General features: G+C 46.9%; 1 protein-coding gene across 1 annotated transcript in view; it reads right to left on the reverse strand.

The window, feature by feature from the left end:
* Window positions 1–23,015, reverse strand: part of LOC146194633 (monocarboxylate transporter 12-like) — a 44,983-nt gene extending 21,968 nt beyond the window's left edge. Inside the window, exon 1 of the mRNA XM_084597476.1 lies at window positions 22,240–23,015. The gene's annotated coding sequence lies outside the window, so the exon portion shown is untranslated. The remainder of the gene's footprint in view (window positions 1–22,239) is intronic.
* Between the last annotated feature and the right edge of the window lie 1,427 nt (window positions 23,016–24,442).

The raw sequence follows: 24,442 nt of genomic DNA on the forward strand, positions 1-24,442 counted from the left end.
AGTGCAAAATTTTACGTGTGATTGGGGTATGCGCAACAATTGTATTATGGGGCACCGTATATCTTAAGGACTGGAGAAGGTAATTAGGTAGTGAGGAATCATCCATTTTTTCGAAGGCGCGTGTGTTTGAAACGTGGGGTTGGAGGTGATTGGGCCTGTAGGAATTGTTCATATTGTTTCTCCGGCTTCCCGCCTCGTGAAATTATTTTTGGGTATCCATATACAGGTGGTAAATAACACGGTAAATATAGAGAGACGTGGTGATGATAATTTGATGCTTAAAAACGCTGCAGAAGCCTTCAATGACCCTATTTTGTAGGACGTTGATACACTGCGCTTATGAATGAAGGGAATAAAATTAATCGCAAGATCATTTAGATGCACTGCTAGTTCTTTCGGAGATTTGCTTGAACCATACTGCGGTTAGGACAATGTGTAAGCTACTTTATGTGTTACTTTATAATTTATATATGAAAGATACTTTTGGTCAAACCTGTATACACAAACATGCCTATTGTTTTTACATAAGCATGGTTATTATTACGAAAGCTATTCTTGCCTCGTGAGTGGCGTGTAGTCGAATTGACATAGAGCTTGCCCCTGTCAACTGACAGTTGAAAACACTGCCATTACAGGGATTTGAAGCCACGCCATCAAGAACAGATAACCTCCCTGGCCATGTCGCGAGAGCCTTATATGCTATCGCCGTTTTAAGGCGAAAGCATTTACAGGCTCATGTAGTGTATATAGGTCTCCAGGCTCATTTTCACTGATTTCGCCTCTGAACTACGGTGGGAGAAAGAGAGGTGCTCCGACAGCGCGGCCGCGTTGCAGCGAGCGCGCGGCCGCTTAGTGTGACCGGAGGAGAGGGCAGCCGCCAGGGGCAGCGCATGTTCTGGGGGCCATCCTCTTCGCCGCTTCTGCTGGCGGGCCTATGGGGAATCGGCGCGCGCTGATAATTTTCCACTTAAATCAGCAATAAAAGGCCCCAACCCTTAGACGTTTCTTTTTCGATATCTGCAATTCGACTTCTGAACAGGCAGAAAACTTCGTAACGCTGACTGAACAAATAACTCCGTTTCCGAGTAAACAGCCTGCTCGAGCAGACGATACGCTGCGCTCGCCGCTCCGGAGCGTGCACCGGGCGCGCTTCTACTGAACTGTTGCCCCGTGTGGCCAATTAAAGAGCAGCTTCGTTACATCATGCCGCCTTTGAAATGCCTCTTTGGTAGCTGTTGAACGCATGTGCAATGAAGTTTCGCTATTCTATCCGCCCGTTGTTCGCACCGCAACCTTGCCGCGACCAGACCCGATAACACGGCGGTGAAGAAAGCAAGGTCAAAGCGCTGTCGGGGAGGTTTCAGCGCCCGCTTCAAGCTCGCGGACAGTACAGCCGCTGCCACATGAGAAACTGCGCTGCGCCAGATGGTATCAGACTGAACGTGGCGCATACCGAAGACTGGGGAAGCACGCGGGACAGACTTCTCACCTGTCATGACATAACACTTCACTACCGAGAACAACGACCCTTATATCCCCCCCCCCTCACACCTCTCTCTCAAAACCCCAACAAACAATCTGGCGACAACTACAAGCCAAAACCTTTCCCTCCACAGCTTGGTTGGCCTTGGCACACCCGGCCCGGTACGACCCCACATAATCTGTATGTGGCGCACCTAGAGCCACCTTCAATCACATAATGTTTCTATGCGAAGATTTGAAGCCGCCGTCCCAATGGGGCCTCACGGACCAAGAGGGTTGGGAGATCGCGGTCTCCAGCTCGGACCCGGCAGCGCGAAAAATGCTGGTTGACTGGGCTGAAGCGCTCGCTGCCAGGCACGGCCACACAGGCACAGCCTGACAGACACCAGCCGGGATCAGGAACCACCTCAACCCTTGTAATGTACCCTGGTTTCCACAATAAATGTTTTACAACCACCACCACCACCACCACCACTCCAGTGGCAAAGTGAAGTATCGAACACAAAAAAGCAAAGCTATCTGTAGCCGGATGCGCGTGTATATCTCAGACGACGGCATCCACACGGTCAGACTGGGGCATTTGCCGCGCGTTCGATCTGAGGTTTACACTTATGCAGGCATGCGTAGCCTGGACTGCATGAAAGAAACAAAGAAACTGTGCACAGGAATGAAGGTAATGTGTGTCGTCGAATGATTAAAGTAAACAATTGCAGCCAAGAAACTTCCTGCTTTAATGAGGGAATTCTCCATGACCTTAACAATTTCTTCATTTCACTAGTATTGTTCGGAATACGTTGCTTGCTAATTGAACTTCATCGTATTTTTGTGCAATCCGTGTTTTGGTGAAGGTAAAATTCGAAAAACACCTCTGCTGCCAGATGCCACAAGCGTATCAGGAACACCACATCTACAAATTTCCGAATCATTCCCTACAGTGTCTGCCAGCTAATATGCAACGTCGAGACATAAATGACAGAATACAATATTATGCCGCAGTTGAAAAACAGTGTGCAATTCACAAATGTCGGAGAATCTTGAAAGCTGCGTCGTGCGCTGAGAATTAAGCGAGGGCGTTATTGGGATGGCCATTATTACTAGCACGACGAAATTATGCAATATGTTTTCAATGAATTTGAAAGCTGAAGTAAAGGAGAGTAGGGGGACAAAGTTTAAAAAATATAAAAAAAGTTGTCTTCAGAAATTTTTATTGTTCGCTGTTTTGTTAAAACTAGCGCGATCGTGTGTCTGTATTGAAACGTTATATATACCTATATAAGCTTTCGCAGTTGATAGATAAATATACGGAGAACATAGTGTCGATGTATTTGCCGCTCAACCAAACACTTTTTTTAGACAAAGACATGCAAAATAGACGCAAATATTATTATTATTATTATTATTATTATTATTATTATTATTATTATTATTATTATTATTATTATTATTATTATTATTATTATTATTATTATTATTATTATTATTCATTTCCTGGCCGATTCCGCCCCGCCGCGGTGGTGCAGTGGTAACGATGCCCGACTATTGCGCCGCAGAACCCGGTTTTTATCCGACCGCCGGCGGCTGCGTTTCGATGGAGGTGGAAAGAGGCTTCCGTGTGCTGTGCGATGTCAGTGCACATTAAAGATGCCCGGATGGTCGAAATTACTCCTTAACCCTCTGCAACGGCACCCCTTTCTATTTTTCCGCTTTCCCTCCCACCTTCCTCCCTTCCCTTAAAGCGCGGCTCAGGTGTCCACAGAAGATTTGTGACAGTTACAAAGCCTTTCCTTTGCTCTGAACGAATTATTATACTTAAGCCCCCCTCTGACCTAGCCGTACGGACGTGCCTTAGTAGCCTATAAGGGTAACGTGAATGCCAGGGTCCTAGCAGGCTGATTCTGACATAAGAAATTATATAAAAGCAGGTGTTTCTTATAGATTTTGAAGAAAGGAGTAGCCAGAACGGCTATGCGGCATTAACCTTTCATTTATTGTTTATTTAAATAAAAAAAAGTCTAGACTCCAAAAAATCAAAATTATTCGAATACAAACAAAAGCATGCATATTTTTAGTGAGACCATTTTCAGCTACCTAACTTTATTACACTTTTTGTAATCAATAACCAAAGTTATCAAAAACAACAGAGATCATAAGCGCGGCACTCCACTCCTTCGTTATTATTAATTTCCTATGCCCCGAAAAAAATAACATTGGCAGCAAAACCGATTGCAGATATCTTCTTTCCAGTCATCGGTCAACAGTATATCAAATTTTAAAATCAATTTATAAGGTCGGTCGACAATCTTTTGTTTGATCTTACATGAAACCACCCTACAGCATCTAACCTGCAAATTGTGCTGTAATGGACTACACGCACGTGTGCATGGTAATAAAAATAAATGCGAATAAAGGCATGCCTACGTGTTCCGCTGTTTAAATGTCTTGCGTCATGTTTACATTTGGGCTCCAGCAAAAGCCTTCTACAAGCCTTGTACGGGTGCTGCCCCTGGCTGGCGCGTCATGCGTAAAAGCCACACTAAGCGGCCGCTTCTCGCAGCGCCATCGCAGCACCTATCTTTCTTCCCCCGTGCTCTGAACTCTGTGGCCTATTACATGTCCTTGCACGCGAATTGACGATATGCTGCCAAAATTATGGTCTATACTCACTAATCACTCTCCCTATTCGATGCGCGGAGAAACGAAACGCTGACATCGCATAGCACACGGACGCCTCTTCGTTTCGCCTCCATCGAAACGCAGCCGCCGAGGTCGGGTTCGAACCCGGCTACTGTGCAGGAGTACCCAGGTTCGAACCCGACCTCGGCGGCTCCGTTTCGATGGAGGCGAAACGAAGAGGCGTCCGTGTGCTGTGCGACGTCAGCGCACGTTAAAGATCCCCAGGTGGTCGAAATTACTCCGTAGCCCTCCACTACGGCTTCTCTTTCTCTCTTTCCACTTTCACTCCCACCATCCTCCCTTCCCTTACGGCACAGTTGCGGTGTCCACAGAAAACAAGTGAGACAGTTACCGCGACTTTCCTTTCCTATAAATAAATTAAAACGCTCCGGCATACTATTTGATCATGCTGTAACGAGTCTACTCTCTTCTCCAGACGCTTTCACCATAGGCATTAACCTGACAGGTCATAACCAAATCACTCTTCACTTCCACTTGGGTAGTTCTCGCCCGGACACACGTTGTTTAAAAAGAAATTTCAATAAACGAAACCTCAGGAAACTTGTTACTAACGCTGATTTGTGCGTGGTCACATCCTACCAAAGTTACCAAACAAGCTCAACTGAGTTTTCTTTTAACTAACTACTTTAATATCATCCTCGACCACCTGTAGTTCTACATGAAAATAATTATTGAGTGCCTTCGCGTCTTCAATTTCAACTTTACTAAGTAGTCTGCAAGACTTGCAAAGCAAACCAGTGAAACAACTGTTCAAATTTTATTGCTTGATCGGTATAAAAACTGTTAAATGTGGTTCTTAAGCTTTTAAAACCTGATTAAAAGAAATATTATGAAAAGCAGATATTAGAAGCAGGTGGCAACGTAGGAAAGCAGTGGCACGGTTTTATTCATTTATGAATCGCACTTCCGAAAACGCTTTAACTGACGCATATTACGCCGGTAAAACATTTACTCAACCTGAAAGCTTGCATTCAGTAATTTATTTGCGACTCCAGCTCAGATAAATACTTTGACTCTCGTTCTTAGTTGTCATCACGTTCTACATTCGTTTTATTCTTTTTCGCACATCATCATACGAAGTGTGCTCAACTATTCTTTCTCCAACCACTTCAGACCACGCGCGGCGCTTGAAGCAGGCGGACACGCGTCACTTCGGCTCCGCAAATTTTGACCGATTTCACCGGACCAACGCTTTTTCGCCACCAGATTTCATTCGGAACTGGAAGACATCGAGTGCTGGATCCCCTGGATGCCATATTTCAAGCGGTAGGGCCATTTTTTCGGATCTTTACCGCACTTGAAAGTTCCAAAGCGGGCGCCAGCCCGCTAACCCTGACGGGACGCCCAGCACGACATCGGGAGAGCATGGGACGCTAGGCTTATTGACGACGGCGACGCCTTGCACCGACGCTTCTTCAAAGAGAGACAATATGGCAGGGCCAAGCCAAGCCCCAAGTGCGTCGCCACAACCACCAAATGCCCTCCTTGACGAATTCCAAGGGATGGATGAAGACGACTTTGGAGACGCCGAGTCAGGAAGCGAAGACGGAATCCCGTCAGATTACTCATCGGAGCGCGTCGGCTACAACAACGATGCCAGTTGGGAGCTTGTTCAATCCAAGCGCCAGAAAAAAAAAACCAGAGACAAGGACAACGGAAAGGCACGGGAACCGGCCCGGACGCCCAACCTCATGATCGAAAATCACTGGGTAATGCAACCGGCTGCAACAAGACCGGAGAGGTGGAGCAGAGGAGGCCTAGGCGAAGACTGCCGCCACTCCCCAAAAATGACATCAAAATAATTTTTCGACCCAAGAAAGGACTCATGGTGAAATCACTCACCACACACCAAGTAGCGCGCGCCGTAATCATGGCGTGCGGCCAACAATGCAAGGACGAGGACATACTTGTAAGGCTTCGCACAGGATCAAATATCATTATCGTTAGCACCCCACATGAAGAAACGGCTCACCTGGTGCGGCGCATTACCCGCCTTAAATTCGCCGGAAAGTCGTACGAGGTCAACACTTACGTGGCAGCTCCGGAGGACGTCTTTCGCGGCGTAATTCACGGTGTTGACCCAGGTACGTCTCCCGAAGAGCTGAAAGCACACCTACGAGTCAGAACTCAAGGAGTAACCATTCTCCAGGCAAGGATGCTTGGAAAATCCAAGACCGCCGTGATCACGTTCGACGGCCCGATCTTGCCGAAATTCGTAATATACTACGGAGGTGAACTACCGTGCTACCAGTACCGCCCCACGAGGCAAGTGTGCTACGTCTGTTTCCAGCAAGGACACCGCTCCGACGTGTGCCCCACACCGGACATTATTGTGTGCGGACTGTGCGGAGATAAAAATCCGACGAAAGACCATGTGTGCGAGCTCAAGTGCCTAATATGCGGTGAGGCACATCGCACCGGATCCAAAGAGTGCCCCGAGAGACTGAAAAAAGCAAGACCAAAGCCCAGCGGGGAAAGAGGGCGCAGTGGCCAACGCGGGCGACCACGTAAGCGATGGTTCAGCTCAGAAGGAGAGACCTCGAGGAGCCGATCAAGGTCCAATTCCTTCCCACCTTTGTCGCCGGCCGGTTCACAGGAGGGGAACAAACAAGAAAAGCAGAAAAATAAGCTTTCCCAGAAAGGCGGCAGCAAGGTAAGCTGGGCATCTACCATTGATCCGCACTCGGTAGAAAATAGTAACACAAACAATACAAACAACAAAAATATTACTGTCAAAGAAGCTAAAGACGCGAGCAGTGATGCACTCAGACGCGAGCTTTAACTCGGTCGACTCAAACAAAATGAGCTCGAACGCAAGGTCGAGGAACTAACAAAAACACTAAAGGCACAACAGCGGGAGCTTGAAATCACTAGAGCCTTTCCAAAACAGCCACAAGCATCCAACAATGGAGAACTTGAAACACGAATGCAACAGATGATGCAGCAGATGATGCAGCAGATGATGCAGGATATGATGCGGCAAATCTAATCTCAAATGCAACAGATGCAAGCCCAATTTCAGGGGCAGATCTCAGAAATCAAAAGGGCTTTTCGAAAAAAAAAAAAGACATAACGAAAACATTAGGGAAAGAGCGTACAACCGTCCAGCGTTAACGGCGTTCGTTGTCGAACAAGGCAACAGCACGAACGCGTAAACATGACCAAGACGCGTCAGCAAGACCAAGAAAACTTAGAAATTTGGCAATGGAACTGCAGAGGCTACCGCAAAAAACAGGCCCTACTAAAACAATACATAAACACACAGCTTACACCCCCCATTGTGATTGCGCTCCAAGAGACTGGAACAAGGCCCTCTTTACAGGAGTACGATGTTTACGAGAGCCAAAACGGAGGTAAAGCAGCCGTTCTAGTCATCAAAGCCATCACCGCAATCAGGCACGACACCATCGCCGACACGAACATCGAGCACGCGCTTGTCGAAATCATTCCGAAAAAGCGAAAGGGAAGGAGCACATTCGTACTAAACGTGTACAGCCCGCGAAGACAAAGAAAAGCCAAATTCTTCGAACTCTTCCACGGAGCGCACAAGCTGGCCAAAGAAAATGCACTCATTATCATGGGAGATTTCAACGCCATGGACACGAGTTGGGGATACCGGAAACAAGATATCAAGGGAAAAACATTAGCGGACGTAGCCGAATATTTTGGCTGTAAGCTAATCACAGATCCCGCGACCCCCACGAGAATCGGTAATAGTGTGAGCACGGACACTTGCCCGGACCTCACGTTCGTAAGGAAAAGCAAGGAGTCACAGTGGGAAAACATGATGGAAAACCTAGGTAGCGATCACTTTATCCTCCGGACGCGAATAGCATCGGAAAGGGTAAGATGCCGGATCGGACAAGCAAAACTCACGGACTGGAACGCGTTCCGCGGGGCTTGCAAAAAATCTGAAGGGGGCATTCAATCACTAGAAGACTGGAGCGGCATGTTGACAGAAACGCGAGACAAATGCACAAAAAATGTAAGACGAACAACAACAACGCCCGAAGTAGACGGGCACCTTCTGCGACTATGGGAAGCCAGACGCTGTCTCACCAAAAGATGGCGGAAGCAAAAACACAAAAGGAAACTAAAACTAAAGATAGCAGAAGTTACGGCAAAAGCTGAAGAATACGCAGCGCAACTCGTGAGACAAAATTGGGAACAATTCGGCGACTCGCTTAAGGGAACCTGGAATCTAATCGATCCGACCAAAACAAAATCAGAAAACAATAAAAGCATCCACAGATTCATCACTCCTTCGAGGGTTCGGACACCGACCTTTTAGAGAAGGCACGAAAAAAATGTTTCGGTGATCGCAACCCCTCACGATACCAAGGAAACTATCGCGGAGCCGAAAACGAGAGACTCGACCGCCCAATAACTGTGGAAGAAGTTTATGTGGCCATAAGGAATACGACCAGAAACACGGCAGCAGGAGCCGACAGAATCGACAATGCCCTGATCCGAAACCTGAGTGACGACCTCATACAAGAGCTCGTAAGTTTTCTAAACAAACACTGGGAGGCGGAGACGGTTCCCGAAGACTGGAAACACGCCGAAGTAATTATGATACCTAAACCTGGCAAACAGCTCCAAATTGAAAATCCCAGGCCATATCGCTAAAGTCGTGCCTCGGCAAGCTTTACGAGCGGGTGGTGATGCTCAGACTGCAAAATTTCATGGAAGATAATTAACATGTACCCCATACCATGTTCGGCTTCAGAGCAAAACTCTCGACGCAGGACGTGCTGCTTCAAATACAAGAAGATGTGCTCCGCAACGTACCCCGAACAGGTGAAAATGTCATAATGGCCCTTGACATCAAGGGAGCATTTGATAACGTCAGTCACGAAGCGATCCTTAGAGGCCTAGACGACCTGGACTGCGGACGCAGAATCCACGGGTACGTCAAAGCCTTCCTGTCAGATAGAACTGCCACCATCGGCATTGGAGACCTTCGATCGAACAGAATTGACGCGCCAAACAAAGGAACACCACAAGGATCAGTCATATCACCTATCCTCTTCAATATAGCTATGATAGGTCTAGCACGAAAACTTGAGAAGATCGAAGGCATCAGGCACGCCATGTATGCAGACGACATAACAGTCTGGACGAACACCGGTTCCCTCGGGGAGAAGGAAGAAAAACTACAGGAAGCGGCCTCCTGTGTACAGAAATATCTCGGAGAAAGAGGACTCGCATGCTCGACCGAGAAATCGGAACTGCTTCGAGTGTGGAGAGGCAAACAATACCGGACCGTCCCAACCAGTGAGAACCTGAAACTCAACATCTACCTGGAAGGAATGCCCATCCCTGAAAAGACAAAAATAAGAATATTAGGTATGTGGGTTCAATCGAACCAACGCAGTAGTCACACTTTTACAATGCTCAAAACAACAACGCTACAAGTGACACGCATGATCACCCGCATCACCAACAGGCGGCATGGCATGCGCGAAGAGGACACACTAAAACTAGTTAGAAACCTGGTAGTGAGCCGAATTAATTATAGCCTGCCCTACCAGTGCCTCAACAAGAGTGAAATACAGCAAGCGGATGCCCTGCTACGCAAAGCGTATAAGACGGCGCTCCGATTACCGCGCAACACGTCTACAGAACAGCTCATGGCGCTTGGATTGCAAAACACATTCGAAGAACTACGCGAGGCGCAGCTTGAGTCGCAAAAACTCAGGCTGCTGCAGACAACGACTGGAAGAGCTCTCTTACAGAGACTCGGATACTGTGAGCAGATGCGAGAAATAGCGAGGACGGTAACGATCTCCGACGAACTTCGCAAGTCCCTCAAGGTAGCTCCAATCCCGAGAAACATGGACCCTAACCTCCACCAAGGTAGAAGAGAAGCAAGGGCCAATTTTATTCAAAAAACATACGCTCCTGAAGACACGACTGTGTATGCAGACGCGTCCTCGAGAGGAGGACAGAACAAAATTGCAGTGGCCACGGTGGTTAATTCGTCTCTACGCGTAGTGACCAGCGCCTCTATCCGACAATGCACAGCAGTAGAGGCCGAGGAAGTAGCCATTTCTCTAGCGGTGGCGGAGGGCTATAGAGCTGGGCGGTCGCTAACGATACTCACGGACTCTCAAACAGCCTGTCGAAATTTCATGAATGGTAGGATTGGTCCTCACGCGCTTCGTATACTCCTCGAAGCGAGCGACAGATTCAAAAACCACGAAGAAAACAAGACCAGACACAAAATTATATGGGTACCGGGGCACATGGGGGTGGCAGGGAACCAAGAGGCTGACAGGATAGCTCGAGCATACACTACTTTCCGAGCATCCGACGGGTCCGCGGAACTTTTGCCAGCACCCAAGGCATACTCGGCCATACTAGAAAACTATAGAGGAAGAAGAATGCGATATCCCCCACCGCACAGTTCTCTCACCAGAGAGGAAACTGTCATATGGAGACAATTACAGACGGGCTCATACCGAAACCTACACATACTAAACAAAATGCACCCTACCATATACGCTGACAGGTGTCCGTGGTGCTATGAAAAACCAACACTATATCACATCACATGGGCATGTGAAAACATAGATGTGGTCCCCAAAATTCGAAACTCGAGTGCGGAGCAATGGGAGACTCTGCTGTCCAGCGACCGCTGCGAAGACCAGCAAGGTCTGGTACAGCGAGTCCAACGGGCGGCAGCAGCCAGCGGAGCCCTGGACTGAGGGCAACCGACCATTGTAAAAAAGTGGACGAAGTCGACGGAGAAGACTCTTGTGGATACAACAAGCAGACATCTCTTAAGACGTCCAAAAACCGCCAAATAATATAGGACTAAATAAAGTTTTTCCTCCTCCTCCTCCAACCACTTCAAACTAGTGGCTTCGACAGCGTCTATAAGAAGTGTTATGAAGTGACGTTATGGGCGCCGTTTTGTGGTTCAGAGCTCAGCTTCAGTCGTGCAAGCCGATTAGGGGCCCTATTGTCGATAACATAACGGCCGTTCGGCGTCATATCATCTCTCTGATTGGTTCTCAGAATAATCACGAGCTTTAAATTTCTGGCACTAAAATTTTAGATGTCGAAATAGCTTTTTGTGCTGGCGTAAGAATGACGCGATCATAAAACGGATAATTAGCAGAGCTATTCATGCTACCTGGATGGTAAATTGAAGTAATTGTTGAAGGAAAAGGAAGGCACTGTCGGTAGAGAGGAAAGCATTTGTACTTGTATTAGGAATGGGCTGAACGGGAAATACGTAACGCATACATATCATAGGTGATGTCAAAATGACTTTTCATTATCTGAAAGATGTGGTGGCATTGTCGTAAATGGCAGGATTTGGGCTCCACATTTCTGGCCACATTGAGGTGAGCGCCTAAATCATAGTGAATTTGCGTGGAGTATAGGCGGCTGTTTGCTCACCGCACTGTAGTAGACAGATGCTCTTGGGGGTGAAGTAAGCGCAGACATCTTTTTGCAATTGCAGAAATCACTGAAATGACGGCATAAATCTACTTTCCCCCTTCGCAACCATTTAGAGGATTAGGAATGAAGGCGCAAATTTACAGCCGCCCGAGGACACTAGCTGCCCTCCCGTTGCAAACGCTTCGCACTCATACAATAATCTCTTGATCTACTTGGTTGTTGCCAAGCGCAGAGGTGAGGTTCTTCTAGCTCCACCTTGGCTAGCTCAAGCGATTGAGCTGCGAAAGACAGGGCATTTCAGAGAGCATCGCGATGCTTTGAGTTCTCCATCTTTATGGTTCGTGAGTGCGACAAACCTGAGGAGTCATATATTATGAACAATTTGCAAGGAACTTCGCGGAGTGAAGGAGGGAGTCATCACCAAGACATCTATAAATTTTGCAGTTACTGGCCGTTGCTAGCTACGATCAGTGATATTTCATAGAGTGATCGCTGGGTTGAGCGTTTGAATGTTATTTATTTAAATTCTGGCTTCTCAGTATACACTCTATCTGAATTGATCAATTTCTGCTCGAGTAATGCGACTGTGGTCTAGGTTTTGTCTGCCTGCTAACATTTCTGTGCCAGCAGTACCATCTCCAGGTTACTATTGCGGTCTTCGTTCTTTTCTCCCAAATATTGTGCAGTAGACCATATAAGCCTTGAATCTCTTGCCTTTTTTCTTTCTTCTTACATATTTGGGATTACTTATGCTTTAACCCAAATGTTCCAACCTCCATCGCTGAAGTCTGGCTCCATTAAATAGGCAAGTAATGCCGATTGTATTTCTTCCCTCTCTTTTTTTCCAAAATTCTTTCAGGTCTTGCAAGGATGAAATGAAACACAATAACCCTTCTATTACTTGTAGTGTGCATAGGATTTAGTCATTCTTGTTCTCTTTGATCTCAGGTTTGGAGCTGCCTGGTTGTGCAGTACACACAATTTTGTCACAGGTGAATAGTAGCTGCTTGGTTTTAGCTACCACTATGCATTGACATCAATGTTCATGAGATTAAGGGCTTTCTCACGTTGTGAAAAGCAATCAAAATTACTGGCAGTCTCCCCTATTTTAATAAAATAATGTATCTGCCATGTGCATGGCAGATGCTTGATTGCCATGTGTGATCTGTTTCGTGAACAGTTTTTGCTGAGGTATGCACGCAGGCTATTCGAGTGTTCTTTTTTCACAAAACAAAAATACGTGCTACACAGCACGTTTTGAAAATACTCTACAATTACACGATGTTTTTAATATACATTTTGTTGTGCTTGCCTTTTCAATAAAGGCAGATAATCATCTCTTTATTCCTTTCCGTCTATAGTTTTGACAATAAGAGATAGGTGTTTAGTTCCTGCATTTAACTGTCGGTGATAAGAGAATGTTGGCTATCATCGGCGCTATCAGGAGCAATTCAACTTTTCACTCATAATCTACAGCGGCATCGGGTTCGACCGCTTCATCCCTGCACGGGAGCATGGCGTCCAGCATCGTGCGGGCCTCCCTTCCATATAAGAGACGGAACTGCGTAAACTTCATGGCTTTCTGCGGCACCGTATTGTAGGCGAAGATGACATACGGCAGGATCTCGTCCAACATTTTATGTTCAACGTCGATGTACATTGCGATCATGTCCGCCAAAGTTTTGTTCAGTCGTTCCGTTAGGCCATTTTTCTGAGAGTGATAGGCTGTTGTCATGCGATGCTCGGTATGGCTCAGAGCTAACGTGCCCCGCAGTAGCCGAGCTGTGAACGCCTTTTCTCAGTCAGTAATGATGGTCGACGGTGCACTGTGTCTGAGCACAATGTCGTTCATAAAGAATCGAGCAACTTCGCCGGCAGTATACCTCGGATAAGGGCCTTTGTTTCAGCGTAGCGTGTTAAGTAGTATGTGGCGACTACGATCCACTCATGTCCATTCGAGCATAAAGGAAATGGGCCTAAAAGGTCCTTGCCCACTTGCTCGAAGGGTGTGAGGGGTGGTTCAACAGATTGCAGCATGCCGGATGGCTCGAGTGCGGGTTTTTTCGCCGCTGGCGTTGTCTGCAAGTCTGGACGCAACGTTTAACGCTCGGAGTAAGATATGGCCAGTAATAGTTCTGTCGGACTCGGTTTAGGGTGCGTGTAAAGCCAAGGTGACCGGAAGTTGGTTCGTCGTGGCAGGCCAGGGGGATTTCGTGCCTTAGATCAGCCGGTATGACTAACAAGTATGTTTTTACACTCGATGTAGAATTTTTCTTATAAAGCACCCCGTTGCGGAGGCAGAACGATGACAGCCTTCGAGCAAGGTACCGGGGCATTGCAGGACGCCCACCTTCGAGATGGTGGATAATCAGTCGTAGCTCGGCGTCGGCACGCTGTCTGGAAACGAGGTCGGACGTACTGACTGCTCCGAGAAAGCTATCGTAGTCGGTTGCGTCTGACGGAGGAGGATCAACGGGAGCGCGGGACAGGCTGTCAGCATCGGTGTGCTTTCGGCCGGACTTATAGATAACGTCGAAATCGAACTCCTGCAAGCGCAATTCCGCGTGCCTATCTCCGCGCGACTGCTGTGCTTGGTGCCGACGACGACGAAGCGGTTGTTGTCTCGAGAGGCGTGCTGGTGCTGGACTCTGTTATCGGAACTAGAAGCCGACCTTATTCTCGGGTCCTCGTCTACGTGTACCTTCACGGCTCCCTGTGGCTTGAGCCGTGACACTGGTGGAGGTGCTGGTAGTGGCAATATGTGTGCCTCAGTCAGTACACTGCCAAATCCTTACGGTAGAAAAAATGCGTATTCTTCTCGTGAACTTGCCCTCTCTGAGCTTTAAACTGCGAGCTAGCTAGACATTGCCTCTTGTGATGACTACTGAATTCAGCTTTTTTTTCATTGTGACAGTAGGTAATGCTTTGTCACTTGCATACCTATCCTTGACTGTCTATCCTATGATATCATTATTTTCCGATATAGCAACAGTTCTACATTTAGACCGCCGTCGAAGTCATGCCCATGCACAATCCGCTTACGTAGCCATACGATGCTTACGCATTAAAATCTGGCGTATGCGTGAAACACCGTGCTCAGACGCGAAAGGATCTGAGTATAACCAACACACTCAGACCCTGTGGTGGCTGAGCTCGACGTTCCGCATATCGCCAGATTTATTAATGCGTAAGCGCTGTATGGCTACGTATTTGGATTTCGTACGGACATAACTGGCGGCGCTGTAAAAGAGACACTATTTGGTATATCTGAAAAAGAATGCATGTTGGTTGTGGAAGTTGGACCCGCCACCTTTTCAGTGGCGGACGACGGCTGTTGCGTCTTCTTCTTATTCTTTGTTCTCTATTTTCTCTTCTGTCCGCGCGAGGCAGCGTAGGTGGCTCAGCTGCAGAACCAGTCGCAGGCCCGTGTATTTTTTTCTTTCTTTCTTCCTACAGTCGCAACAACGGGTTGGATAGGCAATTGCAGGCTACTACTCGCTTTTCGAAGAACCGCGATGTGTGAAGCTGATTTTGTGTTTGCGAGCATGAACGGAGGTAAGAAAGAGGACCGACACATGAGCCTTCTACTGCCTAGCTTATTAGAGCTAGTGTTCTTAGTCTCGTGAGTAAAAACAAGGAGCGTGCTGCAGAAGGTATGATTAAGATGCGGCTCTAATCAAAAAGCGATGCGGCGTCTATCGACCCCTCTCTAATCGGGCGAATAAATGTGATGGGGGAATGACACGTGCGAAAGGCGATTCATAAGCGAAGCGAAAAAAAAAATGACGGCATTGCCTTTGCCGCGGAAGCTGCAGCGAATAAAGTAAATACTGATCTTGCTTCGCTTTGCATTCACTGCTAGTCGTGCTTGACCGCTTTGTTCCGTGACTTGACTGTGCTTTTCATTTTGCATGGAGGCTGCTCTCTTTGGCGAAGAGTGTGATCGCGTGTTGAGATAGACAACTGATAAGACGACAGAGGCATCGACAATCAAAAATGCTGATTTAGTTTCTAAGAAACAAACAACTCGAAGCACAAAGGGCGTAGGTGCAGATAAGATACCAGCATAAAGCTATGATGAACAGAAACGTTACTTCTAAAGATACCGTCGCTGTGGTGAACGTGTAATGCTGCATCAAGAAGCAGAACAGCTGAAATAACAAGTCAGATCAATGATTACTAATTGATAAAATAACATGCATGAACCTGCAAAGCCAAGAATATGTACCAGATTGACTCGGCAAATAATATGTAATAACTTAAAGACAGCAAGCAAAGCCATGTAAAAACATATTGCAGCTGCACAACATCCCGCGATTAGCCGAGTTAAACCGCCAGTATTTTTGTTGCTGTTCTTAAGTGTACCATAATAACCTATGAAGGCGTCCATTTCTGGAGAGCAGTTATACCGAACGACCCAGTAATTTTGTTTAAAAACCATCTAAACCTAATATGTATGTACGTGCAACATGTCTGAGACGCTTTTATTCAAAGTTGACAAGGGACATGCACATCTCTGGAAACACGATGCACGCGACATGTTTTGTCTCGCCAGCTGTTCTGTGCGGTTGACATTTCAGCTGTGACATGTGAGTTGTGACATGTCAGCCATTAGACGCTGACTGAGTTCAGCTCATATGGCAGCACGAGTAGTGTCACTTCAGCTGGAATAAACATTGAACAAAACTTTCTGTGTCGTCACGGGACAGATGGTTCATACAAATGAATTTTCAACTTTATATAAACTTCCTGGAGCACCTCTATTACCTGCGTCAACACTGAAAGGACAGATGCATAGCAGTAAAAATGGCTGAAGCAGCAAATACGTTCAAAAATATTGCATTCACCTGACACTAGAAAGGGTTTATGTGAATCGAATAAAAAACTAATGACTAAGTGCCGGGGCGATCTGCGATTTCATCCATATGCTTTTCTTGGTTAATATCGTGGGGTTTTCATAGCTCGCGAAACGTAAGGCCTTTTCCTAAGCAAGGTCAGTAGGATTTCGGCCCAAGTACTTTATTATACCATAGTGAGGAATACTGCACCGCAGTGGAGGGCTCCGAAACATTTTCAGTCTACTTGAGATTATTAACGCGGTCTTTAATCACTGTTTGCAGTGAGGTTGATTGCAATTATGAGAAGGGCCGTGGTAACAACAATAGCTTTCGGCGGCGTGCGTAACGTGCGCGAAAGTCTGATTGTCGCGTTAGATTGTGGCGTTCAGTGCGTCAATGCTGTGACATAATCTACAACGCTGCTTTGACTACAAGTCCTGCTTCGAGCTTAGCATGAAATGGCCTGGTCGCCAAGTTCCGGAATCAGCCACGCGCCTGCTATCAGCCGATGTCTACCCGGAGCCCTCCAGACAGCTTCGGCACTTGCTGGCAGCCGCCTGCCAACGGTCTCTGCCCGCACGACCGGCGCCTGTAATGACTACGCAAAATATTTTAAATGCACCGTCTTGACGCCCAGAGGTGGGTGATCGCTTCGTCGCTCTCTTTTGAAGCGAATACTTCCCCACCCCGCATCGGGCCAAGGGCAGCGACGGCTCACGTTTGACCTTCAGGGATCCAGAGGACAAATTGTAGATATAAGCAAAGAGCATCACACCACATTTGACCTTCGATTGGAATTGTAGGAAAGACTATAATAAAGAAAAAAATGTGCCTCCACCGGGGATTGAATCACTATACCTGCGATCTTCAGTAGAGCGCGCAAACCAGTACTCTACGCCACGATCGTGGAAATAGATTGTTTTACGCCAGCCTAACGATGATGACAAAATGATACTAGCAGCAACAATGACAGTACATTTGATGATAATGTTTAACATGAAACGTAACAATCCCAACGAAGCTTTCACTTTGTCTTGATGTAATAGAGGTAAACCAGGGCATTATTTCTTTCAGTATTTCGTCGTCTGCTTCGTAAAGGGAATATGTTTTTCATGTACCATTGTTATGCCTATCTCTCAACGGCAGCGCTATGTGGGCATCAGTGCTGTAACCTTATTATACTTCAGTTAAGCGGCTATGTGGCGTAAGCACTACACTATACCACTGGATACACGTTGCATATTGCAAACGTTTACATATAGCTGGTAACAATACAAATTGTTGACAGCTGGCAGCTGACGCGGTCTCAAGTCGGGGAAAATTCCGGGAAAATGATGTTTTTGCTTCACGCGCCTGTGGTGGATGCCGGACTGTTGTGGGTGTAAGGAATAATGCAAGCATTGATCATCTCTAGAATTTGAAATGGTGTACTTGTAAATTTGACATTTTGGAAAATGAAAAACGCTGAAAATTATAATTTTACAAGCAAAACATTTATCGGAGGCCTAAGGTTGTATTAAAAATTTCTTGTGGTAGTTTCAATCGCATATTCCCCACAAACTAAGACTATGCGAACATCTTGCATTATACTGCCCTGGTCTGCGCATGTCTTAAATTTGGAGAACAGTCTCTTGCCCGCTGCGACAAACAGCCTCCCTGCCTTCAAATATACACCGTGCCCACAGCCATTTCTACTACTTGATTTCCGCCAGAATCATGTTACATTATTACAATAACTGATGTTTATTTCTTTAAACACTTTGCCAGCACACTTTGCCTGCTTCCCGTCTAATAATGCTACACTAATCGTTTAATTGCTGTTACATAGGTATCTGTGTTGTCCTGATTTCGAGTTGAATTCCTTTGGCTGACTTACATGTTCCTGCCCCAAAGCTCAGTAGTGTTAAGATATAGATTTGTACACTTTTGTCGAGGAATACTGAAACGAGACAATACAGAACTTGAGAAATCCAGTAAAATGTGCCCCGGTTTATCCCGATTTTTTTTTCACTGATGTGTTTCAGATATAGGGTGACCAGAGGTTCTAAACAAGTGTATTATCTCGTCATTTCTAGTTCCCAAGCTAAAAATCATAAAATACTGATACCTTTTGAGGACAACAAATATACCCTTAATTTTCTGCAAAAAATATTAGACATACTATCCCACTGTCTCTACATCAGTAAATATGTTATGAAATTTTTCGTCTTAGTTGTGTAAAAATGCATTGTTTGCGGATACCAGATTGGTAAGATAGTCTCTGTTGCAATTATTTTTAACGGGTCCTCGCAATAAAAAAATCTTAATTTTTCCTGTAAAATTGTGCCGTATAAAAGCGAAGAGATTGTGTACTCCTTGCGAACATCCTTTTTTATTGTAAGTTTATTATCCTTTTATGGGGTTTTGTGCAGCTATTAAAAATATCTTCTAATCCTTCACACTTGGCTTATTTAACTGCCTGATGCCCCAAACGTTCTCTAAAGTTGAGGTTTCGACTTACTCAAATGTTTTCCCGTAATCACTGTAGGCACTATCAATGGGTGAGTTACATTCGGCGTTTTTCTTATCACCTGCTCGGTAGTGATGGTATGATATTGTGCAGAGTCACCTTTAAGGAAGCGTGCTTGGTACTCTGGGGGCTGAAATCGAAGGGTGTCCTGATTCTATTATAGAGCACCTTAATAAATGCTTTTTATAAAGCACAGTAAGCTGATCGGTCTGTAAATTTAGACGCCCTTACGCACTTTCTTATGAATTAAGATAATAATTGCTTTCTTCCAAGGTTTCGATATTGTCCACATTATGAAGGATAGCTAACTTATCTAGCGTCATATCATGACCTTCGATCAACAGGTTTGAAGTTTCAGATCTGAATGGTCAGTTTCAGGCTGATTGTTAACCGAGGAAAACGTATCCTCTGCATATGGATGCTAAGGTAGGCTGGCACTGTAATAAGGGCTCTAAACCACATTTTAAAGTGGGTTTCATATCATGTGGACCGGCTTATCGCCTAGACATAGCAATAGTATGTATTTTTGATATTACAGGAAATGTGATAATTTCGATAGAGTTCTATTTTCTCGTTGGTCGTAGATACAAAATGCTTGCAGCAAATGGGACTGCTACAAGGCTGAATATATGTAAAAACAGGTAGTAATTTAGTTTGGCCAAGCACGGATATGCATTTAGAAGGAACATATTGGATTCCCAGCTCATTTTGAAGCGAGAAGATTCACTACGCTAGTTAATACAGCGCTGCACATGAGCCAGCGTATGTCGGAGCACGAGTGTTGTCACGCACGGTGCAAGTGGCCGCCGCTGACTCCGTCACAAGAAGGGAAAGACGCAGTATCTGTCACACATGGACACCTGAATCGCACCGTAAGGGAAGGGAGGAAGGTGGGGGTGAACGTCGAGAGAAAGGGGAGTCGTAGTGGAAGGCTACGGAGTAATTTCAACCATCTGAGGATCTTTAACGTGCGCTGACATCGTACAGCACACGCACCTCCGTGGTAGCACTTCTGTGTCGGTGTATGTATCGGCGGTATGTTAAAGACACTTCGTGTATATTCTTATTTCAATATCATTTTTCCGGCTAGCATGGCGCTATGCTTTCGTGCCTAAAAACTGGATGCTTGGGAGTGAAAGTGGAAAGCGAGAAAAGGGAGTCAGAGTGCAGAGCTACGGAGTAATTTCGACAACCTGGGGATCTTTATCGTGTGCTGTACGATGTCGAATGCGGTCCTGTGTTGGGGTGTTCACGATATATTGCTGCATAGGTGCCTGCGGTACTGCTGCCTGCTGTTGTGGTACCTGCGGCATTGGCGCCTGTTGTGGCGCCTCTAGTGAAGTTTGCCTGTCGATGGTGCTAGTATTTAGCTGCTGTGGCTGTTATAGAGCCACACGCTGTTAGGACGCAACAAGAACGAACACTTTATTTAGGTAGCTCCTTTTATAGCCCGCCGGTGACGTTTTCATGACCACGTGATGACATCACGTGACCATGAAAAGGTTTGCCGACGACGCATCATCTCTTCCCCTTAAAAATTCAAGCGTACAGGTGGCCGTCGCTGTCTGTTTGATCTTCGCAAACATGGCGGGGCAGCTTCTATCTCGGAGGCTGCTGGGCTATCTTGCGACGTGGTCGGAGCGTCGCAGGTTCATGCTTACTAACTTCTCCAGGGGCTCTGTCTTCTGATTTAGTCCGATGTCTCAGTTGGTCTAAGTGCCGCTGCTGAAGACCTTGCTCCGAGCCAACGGAGACCATCCTGGCCCCCTGTTGGCCATTCACTACTCCTGGAAACCACCTGCGTCTTGCTCCAAAATTGCGCATCCAGACCGGTTCTCCAACATCAAATGTAGCCGCACTTACTCTTCGTTGGCTTTCTGCCGACTTCTCATCGGGCGTGATGCAGTCCATCTTTCTTCTTATCTGGTAACCGAATAAGCGTTCCGCGGGCGATCTGCCACGCTTTTCAGGCATTTCGCAATGTCGGAACAAAACCTGAGCTATACGCATTGCCAGATCTTTTCCAGGGTTTTTTAGCCCTTCCTTTAGTGTGCGGACACCTCTTTCGGCTAAACTAATCGATTGTGGGTGATAAAGGGCTGTTGTGAGTTGCTTTACCTTGTTTCGTTCCAGAAACGTGTGAAAAACGGCGCCCGCAAATTGCAGACCGTTATCGAATAAGAAAGTTTTTGGAAGGTCGAAGCGTGCAAATTGACCGTAGGGCGTCGACCATTGTTTGCGATGTGGCAGTTGTCATTGGGATTGCTTCCATTCATTGCGTTTCGGAGTCTACAACGACCAAACCCATATGTCCGTCCATTGGTCCTGCGAAATCTGCGTGTAGTCTGCTCCATCTTTCCCCGGTTGCTGGCCACGACAAAGGTATCTGTACTGGCGTCATCGCAGAGGCCTGTACACAAATACCGCATGATTTCACCAGTCGCTGTATGTCACAATCGAGACCCGAATACCACAGCAGCGTTCTCGCTACGCTTTTCATGGCCGTCATACCCAGATGCGTCTCATGGAGCAGACACAACAAACGCTTTGCCGCCGCCATACGTAGAAAAATGCGACGTCCCCAGTACACAAAATTGTGGTTCACGGTTAGCTCTGTTCTCCTGTTGAAGTACGGCCGCAGATGCTCAGGATCCTGCGGTAGATACGGTGGCCATTCGTCGGCAATCCACCTTTTGACTTGTTGAAAAGTGACGTCTCGGTTTGCCATTTGTTCAACCTCCAGGGCGCTGACCGCAGTTTCCTAAAGACACTGGGCATACAAAACGTACTCGTCAGCAGCTACATCCGGCGGATTCGTAGCCGGCAATGGCAAACGACTGAGGGCGTCGGCATTGGAACTCTCGCCGCCCTTGCGGTACTGCACTGTGTAGCTGTAGTTGCAGAGAAACAAGGCCCAGCGCTGGATTTTCGCCGCCGCCATCTGTGGTATTGCTTTGTCTGGATTTAATAAACCAGTAAAAGGCTTGTGGTCGGTTATTAACACGAACCGTACAAGTAGGCCTTGAACCGTGCGACACCGAATGCCAGGACCAGCGCTTCTTTTTCTAACTGAGAGTAGTTATGCTAGTTACGCTAGAGTGGTTACGGGTCGAAATGAAAAAGGAACTTGGAAGTCACAATTGCCTGCTAAATTTTCTGAACATGTTTCTCATGTTCCTTGTTCCACTGCCACGTGGCCCCTTTAGCTAGGAGGGCGTACAGCGGAGCCAGCACAGTGGCCAGATTGGGCAAAAACTTGCCGTAATAATTTGCAAGTCCGAGAAAAGCTTTCAGCTCACTCACCGAAGTAGGAGCCGGGCCTTCGACAATGGCTTTGATGTTATCGTCCTTGGGTCGCAGACCCTTTCTGTCGATCCGGTAACAGAGAAAAGTTACTTTGTCTTGTCGGAATTTGCACTTTTCCTTGTGCAGTCGGAGACCGTACTCCCGCAGCCGCTGCAGCACTCTCTTCAGCCCAATGCATTTTTCTTTTTTTTCACCGATGATAATATCATCCAGGTACACCTGCGCTCCTGGAATGTCACCTAACAGCGCGTACATCCGCCTCTGGAATATAGCTTGGACAGAACCTATGCCGAAGGGTAATCGGTTGAAACTGAAAAGGCCTTTCTGAGAGTTGAGGATTGCTATTTTTTTGGCATCCTCGTCTAAAGGTAGCTGGTTGTAGGCTCGGCGCAAATCCAACGTAGCAAATACTTTTCCGCCACTTAGCTTAGCAAAAGCGGTCCGCGCGAGGCAACGGGTACTGTTTCATCACTGTGGCTGCATTCACTGTCATACAAAAGTCTCAACAGACTCTGATAACGCCTTATCGCCTTTTGCAACGGGTACCACTGGTGTTGCCCATTCGGCACTTTTCATTGGCGCTAGGACATCTTGTGCAACCAGTTGGTCCAGCGCTTCCGACATCTTATCCCTCAAAGCGCAGGGGACCGTTTGGGCCTTAAAAAAACCTTGGGCACGCATTCTCTTTCAGCTGCAAAGTCAACGGTGGTCCCTTGCATACGCCGAGTCCTGCAGCAAACACGTCAGCATATTTGTTGAGCAGCTATTGCAGTTCCGTTGTGGCAGCTTTTATCTCGACCGGTTGCACAGTCACGACCACACGCGACAGCATTGCCACCCCAGCCTCGTTGAATACTTTGATTATGTCTCTGCCGCACAAAATGTTCCGACGCTGTCGACCACTATGATCGTACTCTGAATGCCTTTCCCGTCGCACGTAGCAGTCATACTCAGCTCACCGACAAATAGTAGTTCGCCCAAGAGGCAGGATAGCTTAAGCTGTGATTTGCGCAACGGTGGCCACAGCGTCTCGTACTTCCGGAACGTAGTTAGGAGATGACAATCACGGGTGATCCTGTGTCCACCAGCATAGTAAGAGGGACGTTATTCCAATTAATGCCCTTGTAAATTGGCCGAACATTGCGGATGCTTCCTTCTTGGTGGAAAACCGTTGAAATTGTGTACAGGGCTTCGCTATCGTTCGAGTTCGTGTCCCCTGCAGCCGCCATTGCGTGTGAACCCTTGGCCTGCTGGGCGCAATACGTGCCAAGAGACTTGTGCTGGACTGGCACATTCGGCGGAGATGTCCTCGTTTGCCGCACCGGTGGCACACCGCGTAAAGCTGTTTGCATTCCGCTTTGGTGTGCGACTCGGCACCATACCTTCCACATGTATCGCGCGTCTCCAGCCTTGTACGCGGCTTCCATGAAAGGCTCTTTTGTCGGACAAAATGTACCGTTTTTGCCAAAAGTAACCAGGCTGCAGGGCCTGCTTCTCGGCCGTATGATATCAAATTCCAAAAACATCTCAATTTCACCTCTCCTATTTTTAATGAGTTGGAATCCTCTTGGAATTCTTACTGGGTTTGTAATACTAGTGATAAGCGAAACATGCAGCCTGGTTACTTTTGGCAAAGACGGTACCTCTCCTATCTCTGCAAAGTGCATGCTTTTGGCGTTCTGGGGGGCTTTCTGTGCCAAGACAGTTAAGTCTTCCGCCTGTTCTAGTGTAAGCTTCCGCTGAGTCAGTCAATGTCGCCAGACCGCTTCATCTTGCACACCGCACACAATCCTGTCCTGTGACATGCGTTCCAGTGACTTTCCGGAGTTGCACTTCTCCGCTAATCGTCTACTTTCCTAATAAAGTCATGGACAGATTCCCCTTTCTCTTACGAGCGCATGAAGAAAGTATAACTTGCAGTGATCGTGTTAACTTGTGGAGCGTAGTGGTCTTCCAAATGCCGGACGACTTTGTAACTCAACTCATTCGTTTTTATTGGATGACGCCGCCCCTGCACCACTCGCACCGCACTGTCCATGAGCGAAGCTATGAGCAGCGCTCGCTTCTTCGTTGGTTCCGCGATGCTCTTGGCCTTCGAAGTAAGCCTCTAGCCGAACACGATACGTAGGCCACGTACCTTCTGCATCTGTGCACTCATTCTTGCACAGGTAAATTCGTCTAGCGCTAGCGCGCTTCCTCG

The sequence above is a fragment of the Amblyomma maculatum genome, chromosome 3 (genome assembly GCF_055883805.1).
Source record: "Amblyomma maculatum isolate TAMU_Amacu chromosome 3, ASM5588380v1, whole genome shotgun sequence".
Lineage (NCBI taxonomy): Eukaryota > Metazoa > Arthropoda > Arachnida > Ixodida > Ixodidae > Amblyomma > Amblyomma maculatum.